We start from the raw sequence: 11951 nt of genomic DNA, 5'->3' as shown, positions 1-11951 counted from the left end.
CTCCTCTCTCTCTCTCTGCCAGCCTCTCTGCCTACTTGTGATCTCTGTCTGTCAAATAAATAAATAAAATCTTAAAAAAAAAAAAAAGAGTTGGGATCATTCAAAAGTATCTGACAAAAAACAGAACCGAGCTAGAAATCAAAACAGAAACTAGCAGAAAAGTCTCTAACAATCTGGAAACTAAACAGTACACCTCCACATAATCTATGGGTCAAAGAGGAAATTTCCACAGGAAATTTTAAAAAGTATATTGAATTGAATTAAAATGAAAGTACAGCATATTAAAATTTGTCATTTTGTTGTTAAAGCCGTGCCAACAGGGAAATGTGTAGCATTAATGCTTGTATTAGAAAAGAGGAAAAGTCTTAAATTAAGCAGTCAAACCCCCACCTCAAGATCTTAGAAAAATAAGATCAAAATAGACGCAAAGTAAGCATAAAGAAGGAAATCTTAAAGGTAGGAACAGAAATTAGTGAAATTGAAAACAAAAAAAATTAATCGGAAAAGAGCTCATTCTTTGAAAATATCAACAAAATTGACAAACATCTAGCAAATCTGATAAAGAAAAAAAGGGACAAAATGCATGTTGCCAATACAGGAATGAAACAAGGAATACCACTGTACATGCTGCAGTTATCAACAGAAAAATAAGAGAATATGACAAGCAACTCTATGCACATAAATTTGACAACTTAGATGAAATGAACCTGTTCCTTAAAAAACATAAACCACCACAAATCACCCAATATGAAATCATTTGAATGGCCATGTACACTTTTCCTCTTATTTTTTTAAATTGAAATATAAATTAACATACAGTGTTACATCAGTTTGAGGTGTACAATATAAGAGTTCAACAATTCTACACATTTCCTCAGTGCACTGTTAATCCCCTTTATCTATTTCACCCATCCCCCTACCATATCCCTTCTGGCAACCACCAGTTTGTGGAAACAGACACCAGTAAAGTGTCTGTTGTTTTGGCCTTTTCCTTTTGTTTGTTTTGTTTCTTAAATTCCACATATGAGTGAGATCATATGGTATTTGTCTTTTTCTGTCTGACTTATTTCACTTAGCATTATACCCTCTAGGTTCATCCACGTTGTTGCAAATGACAAAATTCAAAATAGAATTATCATATGATCCAGTAATTCCACTACTGGGTTTTTAACCCAAAGAAAACAAAAATGCTAATTCAAAAAGATATACACACCTGTATGTTTATTGCAGCATTATTTAAAACACCCAAGATATGAATAACCCTATAACTTTTGAGAAAATTGGCATAGTAATTTAAAAACTCCCAAAATAGAACTCTCTAAGCTCAGATAGTTTCACTGGAGAATTCTCCAAATGCTTAAAAAAGAATTAGTATCAATTCTATTATAATCAAAACGGTAGAAATGGCAGAGGGACCAACATATAGATAAGAGAAAAGAAGACAAAAGCCCAGAAATAGAACATCAAACAAACATACCCAACCTTAATTCCCTTTTGTTATGATTTCTAACACATTCTAGGCTCCAAGAATTAGGACAGAGACATTTTTGGGAGGCCATTATTCTGCCTGCCACAAATATATCTAAAGAAATCAAAGTTTTAAAATAAGATCAAAGTTTTTAAAAGGCCATATCTTCTTGTGGGTTGACATCTGTCACTTTGTAATGTACTGCTTTTGTTTGGTAATTTTCTTTGCTCTGAACTCTAATTTATCTGATATTAATATAGATACTTCTATCTTCTTCAGATTAATATTTGCAAGGGCCATCTGGCTGCAACATTTGTCACCCCATTGATTCCCAGGGTTGATTTGGCTCATCTACTTGGCTGGTCGGGTATCCCCTTCCTCCCTCATTGTTCCATGTGTGTCCCTTCTGAAGCGTGCTTCGTTCAAAAGGACAACCTTCCCTGATAGAGGAGAGCTGTCTTAGGTCAAGGGTATATGAGTAGCTGTTCTTCCCTGCTAGAACCTTCAAATAAGCTTTCAAAGTCCATTTATAGGAGAATGTCGGGTAGTCAAGCTTCCACGACTCTAGACACATCCAAATGAGGCATTGCATGTGGTAGTCTGCCTTTCTTTAAAAATAAAAATAATTTAAAAAAATAAGACCAACGAATATGAAGAGAAAACAAATGGAAGTTGTAAACATGGAAAACATAATAATTAAAGTCTCAGTGGAAAGATTAAATAGAAGCTTAGATACAACTAAGGAGAAAAATCCTAGTAATCTGAAACAAAGATTCAAATATTTCCTAGAATTTAGCTCAAAAAGACAGAAATGGAAAATATGAAAGAGATATTACAGAGGCACAGAGGGCAGAGTGAGAGGGTCTAAGATAAGCCTGACTTGGAGTCAATAAAGGAGAGAAGGGGAAGGGGGAAGAAACAATGTTTGAAGACAATGTGCCTGAGGACTTCCTAGAGTTGTTCAAAGACATCAATCCTACATCCTGGAGGCTCAACAAACTCTAAGTACAATAAATTAAAAGAAATTCATACCAAATGCAGCACAATAAAATTGCAAAACATCAGAGAAAAAGAGATTTTCCAAAAAGCAAGAAGACAGATCACCTACAGAAAAGGACAGCAACTGGGTGATGGTTCACTTAGCAGTAATAGTAATGGAAGCTAGAAGACAGTGATGATACTGTCTTCAATATGTCAACCTAAAATCTATACCCAGTGAAACTATCTTTTCAGATCTAAAGTTAAGTAATACATTTTCTCATGATTAAAGACTACGTTTACTTTCAGTAAATATTTTAGTAAGTAGCTACTATAGGCTAAACATGCTGTATGAACCATCACAGTCTTATGAGGAAGGCATCATAATTCCCATCTTTTGTATGGGAAAACTGAGGCTCAGAGAAACTGAGAGACTTGCCCAGATCCCTCTGATTCCAGAGTCCATGCCTTTTACCCTTTATCAAGGAGACACATCTTAGATTGACAGCGATCTTTCCAGGATCCTATTTAAAGGCTGGTTTCAGGATGGACATTTTTTTTTTTTTAAGACAAGTCTTCACGTTTGAGGAGAGGTAGCTTCAAACTCCCAGACTTCGAGTTTACCACTTCCATCCAGCAAATCTGGATAAAACCGTTTAGACAAGCGATCAGGATTTGGGGAGGAGGAGCTTTCTACATGTGGTGATGTCCTACACGATGCTCTGGGGGCAGGGTTCTGGGAAGAGCAGCCCAATCTATTCTCCTGCCTTTTCTTTCCTCTGCCCTCTTTTTTTTTCCCCCTCTGCCCTCTTAACACCCACCCTGACCTTACAGGTCCATACTCTCTAGTTTGGACAATCCTTCCATGATAGTTGTCATCATTTACACTGCATGGTTGACAAGAAAACATTAAGTGAGCAAACATCCAGGGAAGCTTCCCAGTGTATACACCCCATCATGATCATTCTCCTCCTCTCTGTTTGATGCTCATCTCCACTGGCAACATTTGATGCCATGTTCCATAACTGGTGCTAAGCCTCTGCCTTCGGCTCAGGTCATGATCTCAGGGTCCTGGGATCGAGTCCCACATTGGGCTCTCTGCTCGGCGGAGAGTCTACTTCCCCCTCTCTCCCTGCCTGCCTCTCTGCCTACTTGTGATCTCTGCCTGTCAAATAAACAAAATCTTTAAAAAAAAAAATAGTCCTTGGCAGGTGAGGAGTGGGGACTAGCAGAATGACACCCCTGTGAGCTGTGAGTAGTACAGACTCTTGCTGTGGAAGGCAGAGGGATAGGTGGCACAGGTGTGGTATTGTGTGAGTTGTGACCCCCTCCCCCCATATACCTACCTATAAAGGATATCACAGGATATGTTTGAGTTAGGAATGGGGCAAGGGTCGGATTTAGTGGGTAAATGCCCTAGGAGGTTTCAAGATCCCCAAATAACTGGCTACAGAGAAGATAGAGGGGAAAACTACCTAGCCCTCCCTTTGCTGTCTGAGCTAGGGTCTGCCTTCATGTTGATGAATTCACCATGGACTTTGTGGTTTTTGAGGCCATGTCTCTCAAGAGCTATTCAGCTGGATTCCTGGTTACCAGTATGATGGCCTTCTTCCCTCCCTCTCTCTCTCCCTTCCCTCCTCCAAGTTTTGGGTGGAAAGGGGATTATTCAGACTGAGGGCAACATAGGCCATGATCCAGACCAGAGCGAGTACAGAAGAGTAGAATATAGTTTAGATTCGTTCCTTTGAGCCCTGAGGGCTGCATGTGTATGCCAGTTGGGACAGCTTAAGTTATGTTGGTTTAAAAAAATTCAGGAGCTTCCTATAACAAAGTCTTATTCTCATTTATCTTACATGCTATTCACAGGCTAGCTGGGGGCTCTACTCAGTGTTGTCGTCACTCCAGGACCCCAACTGATAAGAGAAGCTGCCATCTGGATTACTGCAGGTTGTCAAAGCAGAGGGAAAGAGAACTCTAGCAATTAAAATGCTTCAGCCTAGAAGTGACACATGGTAATTCTGCACATAACTCATTGACCAGAATGATCACATGGTTCCTACCCAACCATAAGGAGGCCAAGGAGTGCAAACCTACTGTGTGCCAAGCAGGTGGAGAGTTAGAAATATATGGTGAGCAGCACGAATGAGTTTAAGAGGTCCGTGGTCTTGGCGTGCCTGGGTGGCTCAGTGGGTTAGAGCCTCTGCCTTCGGCTCAGGTCATGATCCCAGGGTCCTGGGATCAAGCCCCGCATCAGGCTCTCTGCTCAGCAGGGAACCTACTTCCCTCTCTCTCTCTCTCTCTCTCTCTGCCTGCTTTTCTGTCTGCTTGTGATCTCTGTCAAATTTAAAAAAAAAAAAAAAAAAAAAAAAGAGGTCCATGGTCTCAAACCCATTGCCCAGGCAGTTTCCCAGACCTGTGGGCATCAGCAAGTCAGTCATCAAATATTTGCTGAGAGCCTATTCTCAGTCTATCACTGAGCAAGATTCTGGGAATACAAAGGTGAAAAGAATGGCCTCTGCCTTCTAAGACCCTAAAGACTTATGTGGCATGTAGAGAGACAAACAAACACCTGGGACCCATTATTGTAAGTGCTATAAGTAAATGCTGGTACTATGGGAACACAAGATCTATACTGAGAAGTCTGGGCTGGCTTCAGAAGGAGATGATGCTTGAGTGGATCCTGAGGCTTAAGGATGAGTGAGGCAGAAGAAGAAAGGGAAGGGCATTTGAAGGAGTGGGAATGGTATATGTAAAGGCCTACAGGCAAGATGCTTTCGGGAAAGACTAAAATATGGCTGTCACGTGGTGTATGGAATACAATCAGTAAGACATGATGTTGGAGGGGTAGGCAGAGGCCAGGTCAGAAAGGCATTTCCCGCCTTCCTAAAGACTGTCCTTCACCCTGTGTGTAGCAAGAAGACATCAGACTTTGAGCTGCATTTTGGACAACTCTTTGACTATTATGTGGTGGGAAAAATCACTTCACTGGGATGAGAATGGAGTCAGGAAGAACAGTTGGGAGATGGTGGCAGATAGGAAGTCCGGTGAGAGATGCTGGTGGTCTGACCCAGGCAGAAGCAAATGAGGTTGGATGGTAGCAGACAGAAGTGTATAGCTTAAAGCCGCCTATCAAGTGGGTAGGATTGGTTGACCAGTTGGACAGGGTACACCTGTTATGAAAGAGGGCCTATTTTCTTTCTGTGTAAATTTACTCTGTGTTGTCTGCTTTAACTGTTGTCTAGAACAAGGCAGGGCATAAAACTATTATTCAATCTGTCAGTATTTCTTATTTGCCAGCAGTGCACTAGACACAGGGGATTCAATGTGAATCCTTGCTTCCTTCCCAGCCATGCTGGGGAGGGAGAGGGCTGGCTAGATGCAGGAGTGGGGTGGGGGCGGGGGGTCTAGACTTGCCTTGCACAGGTGCTGCCCAACTTCATTTATCCTAGCTCCATCTTCACAAAGTTCACCAAACCCATCTCCCCCTTATATTGTTATTTCCTTAATATCTTTATTAAAACCAACTCACTTGTTAAGCTTAATATATCTACTTAACTCCTTCCTAAGCAAAATATCTATAGATCATATGTTTGGATACACTAGCAATATTTTATGTAATACACATTAAAATAAAACAAAAGAAATTTAAAAATAAAAATTTTTCAATGTCCACGTGTCACCAGAAAACATCTTGCAACTGCACTTTGAAAAACACTGTCCTGTAAGGAAGGGCCTAGATTAAGTCCAAAATTGTGATTTTTTTTTTTTTCAGGCTTACTCTCTAGGTGGACAAATGACCTTTCTTCATCAGTTTTGTACTCTGATCCTTTTGGCAAAGATGTAGTCCCTAACCTTTGCTCTTGCTCCAAGCCCTTCCCAACTACCCAAGCTTTAGACATTCAACAGTACACATGTTAAGGGTTTCCTGTGGGCCAGGCCCACCCTATAAGCTCATGGAGGGTGCCAGTGGCTACTTCCTTGCCAACATGATTGGACAGTGTCTGGTCAAGTGCACTGCTGATTTACCTGGGCCCGTGCTGAGATGAGAAGCATCATTTAGGTAGCAGGGATACCCCTGTTTCGGCATCACCACAGACGAATTCACTTGGTGTGAAATGCCAGGAATCACTTATGTACATGGAATGTTCTCAGGGGGCCTCAAAGTTCCCTGCTCCAAGGGCTCCCCAGTTGCTGGACGTGTGCCTTTTCCTCTCAGGAGGCAGGCAGTGCAGCTCAGCCGGGTTACTCCCAGTTTCTCTATTGAAAGCCTCCTTAGGCTTCATTGACAAGTTAACCTGTGTCTTTTGCAGTCACTTTCTGGCGCTGGACTCAGGATTCCAACAATATATCATTAAGGTCATTGCTTACAAGCACCAGGCACTGACCCTGGAGAAAAGGGGGATTTTATTAGAGCAACACTGGAGAGTTTGCAGGACTAGGGAGGAGATGGGCAATGCGACTTCAGGTGGGGCAGGAACCTGAGCAGGTAGGTAGTTGGAAACCATAGGATCCTTAGAGGGCTGCCGTCATGTGACCCAGTCTCAGAATCTGATTGGCTGAGCTCATATCCTGGCCCCATCCCTTATGCGGGGGGGGGGGGCAGGACAATATGGTTGACAGGATTCTGAAAGGGGAAACGGGGAAGTGGGGTGCTGTTATCATAAAAGGAAGAAAAGAAAGCTAAGTTTGAGAAAAGCCAGATGTCTGCTGCCGAGTCACACAAGGAATAACAAAATGAGAAAACTGGGAGGTAATGTAGGGCTCCTTAACTCAACCCAACAAGCTGGAGATTAGGAAATCAAGACCCAGAGAGGTGAAATAATTGTCTGAGCTCCCTGGCTCTTCCCTGACAAAGCTGCGCCCCAAATGACAGGGAGGTTCTCTGACTCTTAGGGAGGGTTTTCTTCTATTTCACATGCTCTGTCTGTGGACAAAGAAAGAAAACGTGTGGCAGTTGAGTCTCTGGGATCTTCTCCTCACTCCCAGCAGGTGTATTTCCATTTGCTTATTCTTAGAGCATCTTTACCTTAATATTTTAGTGGTCCATAAAAGAGGGCAGGACAAAAGCCCACAACATAAATGGAAGCCAAACCATCTAGTTGACCCCAGGCATGAAAGGGTCCAGTAGGGTCACTTGAGACCACTACTGCCCCAACAAGGAGCCATTGAGGACAGATGGCTCAGGTTGACTTCCCTTCTTCTCACCAACCCCAGGGTACCCGTCTCCCCCCAGTTCCAGAAGACACCCCAAGGAAGATGAATTGGGCTGTTGACTCTGAGCAGAAGGAGACTGAGAGCCTCTGCCTCTTCCAGAAGCAAGGCACTGTCTGGTGCCCGCGTCTTGGAACGTGCTGGCTTCATTGCTCTGACAGCATGAAGGATGTTTGGTTTTGTTCCCAGTGCTGTTATCATTTATCATCCTTTTGTAAAAGCTGGCACCCTCCACCTGTCCCCTCTTCCTTCTCACTGTCTCCCAATCCCCACCTCCAATCCAACCTCCCCATCCTGCCTGTATCCCCTGCCTCTGAGGAGGAGCCTCTTGTATTTCACCCTAGGGAGAAGGCTCCCACATTGGTTTCCAGAAGCCCAAGAGACACCCAAGTTCAATTCAACACAAACAGTTGCTGAGCAATTCCTGTGGGCAAACTACTGTGCTTTGGATGGTAAAAGACCCTGACTTCAGGCACCTTGCATTCCAGCAAGGACATAACTATGAAGCTCCTCGCAACAAAACACTGGTCTGCACGGGGAGAGATGGAGGAGAACCACACGTCCAGAGAGTCTGGGAAAGGCAGAGTCAAGAGCCTTTTAAAGAATAGAAGCAGGAGGGTGGACAATGGTGGAAGACAGAGGCGTGGACAAAGACTGAGCATGGAGATCTTCAGGAAAAGACGGCTGAGAGCACAAAGAAAGAGATGAAGTCACAGCTGGAAGAGGAGCTGTCAGAGGTGAGCAGGCTTGAAGGTGGGGGAGGAGTGGCCGTGGAACGGGCAAGGTTGATGGGACAAGAGAGAACATCATCGATGGTGCACAGGCCCAAAAGGGGCTGGTGAGGCAGGGAGGAAGTCAGGCTGGCTATGGAGGGAGACACCTTGTTTGAAGAAATAAGAAAACATCTTATTTCAAGGGCAAAGAAAAGGAAGACTGGTATGTGGTCATGGGGGAAACTGGGTGATAGAAGGGAGCTCTATTGGCTCCATCTTTGAGGTGAATCAGAAGTGATGTCACCTGCTAAAGGATGGATGTGTTTGAGCTCTTAAGAATGCTGAGAACTGGAATATCCACAGAGAATAAAATAAAAATATAGGGGGAAATATAAAATAAAACCCCTGAGGAATAAAAGAGCTGTTTAACATTAAGGCCACTGCAGAGTCATTCTCACCCCTGGGCCTTTGCATATGCTGCTTCCTCTACTGGGAGCATGACACCACCCTCTCTTTACATGGTTAGCATTGTCTCCTCTTTCAGATCTTGGTTTTAATGTTGCCTTTCAGAACAGCCCTCCCCATCCCATTATTCTCCATCTCTGTTCCTTTATTCTTTTCTAGTGCTCACGCTTATAATTACTTCATTAGCTCCTGCTCCTTTTTCTTAAATTTGTCTCACCCAGCTAGTAAGGAAGGTCGGGGGAGCAGAGACCCACCTGTCTGGTTTACTAGTATATCCTCAGTGTCTAGCCACGGGTCAGACGCGTAGCAGGAACTCAGCGAATACCTACCTGTTTGAGTCCAGGAATGCATATTAAAGAAGGCGTGTAGCTAGGGGAGCAGCAGCCAGGCTGAGCAGAGCCCCCCAGGGTTGAGGGCAGCAGGCAGAAGCTAAGGAGATGAGGATGAGAAACTTATGGGTGGTGGGAGGTAGGGGGTAATCTGTGACAGATAAAAGGAGGCGAATTCATAGCATGTGGCCCATAACACAGAAATGGATGGAGTTGGGGGGAGAGGAGTAGGATTGGCGGGGAGGTAGGGAGCTGGGTAGAAACAAAAGAAAAGCAGAGGTAGGCTCAACCCAGGAGTTAGTGATCAGATGTTTGCAGAAAATGGAATGGATTGTCAGGATGTAGGCTTGCCAGACTGAGCAAAGGAGCATGTGGGGCACCCAGTTATATTGAAATTTCAGACAAAAAAAACTAATAATCCCATGCAATATTTGGGACATGCTTAGACTATAATAAGATCATTCCTTGTTTATCTGACATTCAGATGTATCCGGGCATCGCGGATCTTCTCCAGGAATCCTACAAGGACGGTGAGTTTCTGTCCCTGGAGGTATACAAGCTAAGTCTGGAACACTGCACAGAAGGCTCTGGTATGGTGATTGATAGAGACAAGGGATGGGGGCCTTTAGCTGAGGATCCCCATCCTACCCCCCAACCCGGAGTCAGTTTCTGCAGCCTCTCTTCCTGGGGCAGAGTGTTGAGGCAAGGGCTCCACCAGAGGATTTAATTCACTGTCCCTGAGCCTGGCAGTTCCTTGTTTAGAGCTCTGTCCTTCAGCGGCTTGCATCCCGCACCCCACATCCCGCATCCATGAGCAGCTAGCCTGGGGAGGGGTTGGTGGTGCAGGGGGAGCCAAGCTCATTCCTACCACTGGGCTGGACACAGATGTGGCCCCACCGACCCACCTGCCCCCCAGGGCTGGGCTTCCTTCTCCCTCCTCACCCTTTATCAAACGCCTCTCCTGGGTGGCGAGCTAAGTCACCCGCCCCCGCGCTGCTCCCTCACCCTGCCGTCAGCACACACACTCGATTAGGGGGATCGGAGTGACTTACAGGGGCTCCTCTTCCCCAGGGTCGGCATTTGCATAGGGTGATGGATGCAGAGATGTCATCTAAACACATCGGCACTTTGCATTTTAAACAAAGCAATTTCCAGAGGAAGCCCGGGGAGCTTTGTCTCCTTCCAGGAACATTTCCTCAGAGCCAAGTTCTCTTTCCTTTTGGCCAGCATTTTCCACCACATCGGTCCCCAGTCCCTCTCTTCCACTGGCCTCCTGCTCACTCCCCACATCCCACTACATCCGCACAGTACTGACCCTGGTGTGGAGCAGGGGCGGGTTGCGTGTTCCCTAGGATGAGGAAGGACGTCGATCCCTGGCCCCCTCAGAGGTGCCTGGCATCGACACCCTCTCCCAGGCCCGCCCTGCGGGAGATCCTGCAGAGTAACCTTGGCCGGAGCCAACCACCTGCCAACGTGGTTTGAGAGACACAAGATACTGGCTCCAAACATCTATGTCCACCTCCCCCTCCCAAGATGCCAGTCGCCCCTAATGTCCTCAGTGTTCTGTCTGGGGGACCCTGGATTCCTTCTCGAAGCTCTCACTTCTGATATCACACAGCTGAGACTTCTCCTCTTCACAAGGCTAAGCCTTCTCCCCAGAGACCTTTAGTGTTGATGATAAAAAAGGCACCATAATATTGGTCCATAATGTTAGGCTGAACGTTCCCCCCCACGGCCCGAAGACAAGCAGGAAAGAATAAGGTAGGAAGTCCCTGGAATTTTGTCCCCAGGAATATGGTCTGAAGGCCAGCAGCACCCTCCCAGCTCAGTTGTTTACAAGGGGCATGACTTGGGGTCTAATACCGCTGTAGGGCACATGAGCAACAGGGCACAGAAGCCTGCTGAAGATGCTTGTTCCGGGCCTCTCCTTCCCTTCCTGTCCGGCTACAAATATGAGTGAGCTGAGGTGGACGGGCAGCAAGCTGTCCTTGGCAGGGGTGGGGGCAGACAGCTGCAGCAGGGGGTGGCTTCTGTGAGGCTGGGTGCTTCCCTGCTGTGGGAGGAGTGGGCGAGAGGAATCGACACGTGTTGAGCACCTACTATTTGACCCTTCAGGTGGCTGGTCTGAAACACGGCATGGCAGTTAAGAGAAGAGGCTTGAAATGAACCTGTATGCATCTGGATTCAAATCTGTGCTCTATGACTGTAAGCAAGTTTGTTAAGCTTTCTGAAGCTGAAAGCTCCCATAAAATGAAGACGGCGGCATGTACGTCAAACACTCATGGGGAATGGAGGGGACAACCTGTGTAAAGTGTCCGGGATACAGTAACATCCCATTCATGCAACCTGTTAGCATCGAGACAGGGTCTGATCAGTTCACTGCGCAGCTGGGGAGGGAGTTGGCTGGCTCCGGGCCACACCCCCAGGAAGGGCAGAGCGGGGACTCCTGAGCTGAGGCCAGTTTGAATCCGAAGTTCCTCCTTGGCTCGGGAGCCAATCCGTTGAGGACAGGAAGCTTGAACCACTGTATCTCAGTGGGAGAGACAGGTATGATGATGTTCCTCCCTTGCTTCAAACTCTGCCAGGGTTTCCCCTTTGTTCTAAGGTAGCAATGTCCTGAACAAGGCTGCCCAAGTGCCAGGCAGGCTGTCCCCTCTTCTTTTTTTTTTTTTTTTTTTGGCCCCTCTTCTTTGCCACTCCTCTGCCACCCACCAATCAGACAGTCTTGTCTTCCGGTCTCTTGAGCAATCCTGGAACACCTCTTTCTCTCTGTCTCGTCCTGGACAG

General features: G+C 45.6%; 1 long non-coding RNA gene across 1 annotated transcript; it reads left to right on the top strand.

Moving 5' to 3' along the window:
- The first annotated feature begins 8356 nt into the window (after window positions 1-8356).
- Window positions 8357-11315, top strand: LOC122893050. The gene is made up of 3 exons (XR_006381574.1): window positions 8357-8394; window positions 9649-9694; window positions 11280-11315. It is a non-coding gene; the product is annotated as an uncharacterized LOC122893050 (long non-coding RNA).
- The last annotated feature ends 636 nt before the right edge of the window (window positions 11316-11951 follow it).

Source organism: Neovison vison, chromosome 13 (genome assembly GCF_020171115.1).
Source record: "Neovison vison isolate M4711 chromosome 13, ASM_NN_V1, whole genome shotgun sequence".
NCBI classification, from domain to species: Eukaryota; Metazoa; Chordata; class Mammalia; order Carnivora; family Mustelidae; genus Neogale; species Neogale vison.
The sequence above is the reverse complement of the archived record's forward strand: the minus strand, read 5'-3'. Positions and strand labels throughout refer to the sequence as shown.